Source organism: Nannospalax galili, unplaced genomic scaffold, assembly GCF_000622305.1.
Source record: "Nannospalax galili isolate Female #2095 unplaced genomic scaffold, S.galili_v1.0 scaffold1241, whole genome shotgun sequence".
NCBI classification, from domain to species: Eukaryota; Metazoa; Chordata; class Mammalia; order Rodentia; family Spalacidae; genus Nannospalax; species Nannospalax galili.
In genome coordinates, this window is record NW_008343658.1 from 344,711 (window position 1) to 346,242 (window position 1,532).

A 1,532-nucleotide genomic window follows, 5' to 3' on the forward strand; every position below is an offset into this window, starting at 1 on the left:
CTTTAATTAAAGTCTCTGTCATGTGTTCTCAGTCCCATAAATTAAGAAATTCACTTGTTTTTACAAGCAATAAAAAAAGTGTAGTCCTTGTATTTCTGAGTTGGTTAACACATTTTTCCCATGCTCTTTTTAAACTAATACATTTTAAAATCAAATAATTATAAGAGGCTTAGTAAATGTGATTAGGTAATCAATTTCTACCAATCGATGAAGTTTAGAAATGACATGAAAATTAAAATTAATATTGCATATTCATTCCTGAATACATAAAACATAGGATACTGGAAAACAATATCTGAATGTTAAAATTTAGTTATAACTAATATACAAGTGTATTGAACAAAAAGGAATCTGACCGAACATAGAAGGGATTTACTGAGGGGGATTTTTAACAAAGGTGGGAAATAGATGGTTTCTTTTCAAAACAAGATGAATATACATCTTCTATTTAATAGAAATGAGGAGATGTGGTAAATATAGAAAAAAAACTCATTTCAATTCATTTCAGATTGTTCAACAAGTACATAAAATTTCACTTCTTCTCTATTAAATTTATACTTTGATTTCTTTTCCACCAATAGTTTCTATTGAACATAAATCAGGATGAGAAACCACTCTATGATTACCAAGCTTGGGCTTTTGGGAATACCAGACAACCCAGAACTTCAGATTATAATTTTTATCTTTTTAAAAAAAACTTATATATTAAGTATATGTGGAAACCTAATCATCATGATCCTCACCTTTCTAGACTCTCAGTTAAAGACTACTATGTATTTCTTCTTCCGGAATTTCTCCTACTTAGAAATTATATTCCCCTGTGTTTCCATCCCCAGGTTTGTGGGGTCAATAATTACTAAAGTCAAGACCATTTCCTATAACGATTGCTTGGCTCAGTTATTTTTCTTCATCTCTATGGGAGTGTCTGAATTCTTTCTTCTAACTGCTGTGTCTTAGGATCGCTATGTTGCCATCTGCAAGCCGCTGCATTACACCATTGTCACGAATCAGAAAGTCTGCTCCGTTCTTGTCCTCACCTCCTGGCTGGCAGGATTTCTGACCGTCTTCCCACCACTCTTGATGGTCCTCAAGCCAGACTTCTGTGCCTCCAATGTCACTGATCACTTCTGCTGCGACTACTTCCCCATGTTGCAACTCTCCTGCTCAGATTCAAGGAGTTTGGAGATGATCAGCTTTTGTTTTGCCTCTGTGACTCTGCTCTTCACCTTAGCATTGGTGATTCTGTCTTCTATCTGCATCATCGGCACCATTCCGGACTCCCATCTGCCAGTCAGAGGAAAAACGCTTTCTCCACCTGTTCTTCTCACATGACTGTCATCTCCATCTCTTACGGAAGCTGCATTTTCATGTATGTCAAAACTTCAGCCAAGGAAGGGGTGGTTTTGACTAAGGGTGTAGCTGTGCTCAACACCTCTGTCGCCCCAATGCTGAATCCTTTTATTTACTCCCTGAGGAACCAACAGGTAAAACGGGCCTTCAAGAATTTGGTCAAAAATTGTATGCCAAATAAA

At 36.6% G+C, this 1,532-nt stretch overlaps 1 pseudogene; it reads left to right on the forward strand.

The window, feature by feature from the left end:
* Positions 1 to 603: 603 nt before the first annotated feature.
* LOC103739541 lies at positions 604 to 1,529 on the forward strand (annotated as a pseudogene).
* The last annotated feature ends 3 nt before the right edge of the window (positions 1,530 to 1,532 follow it).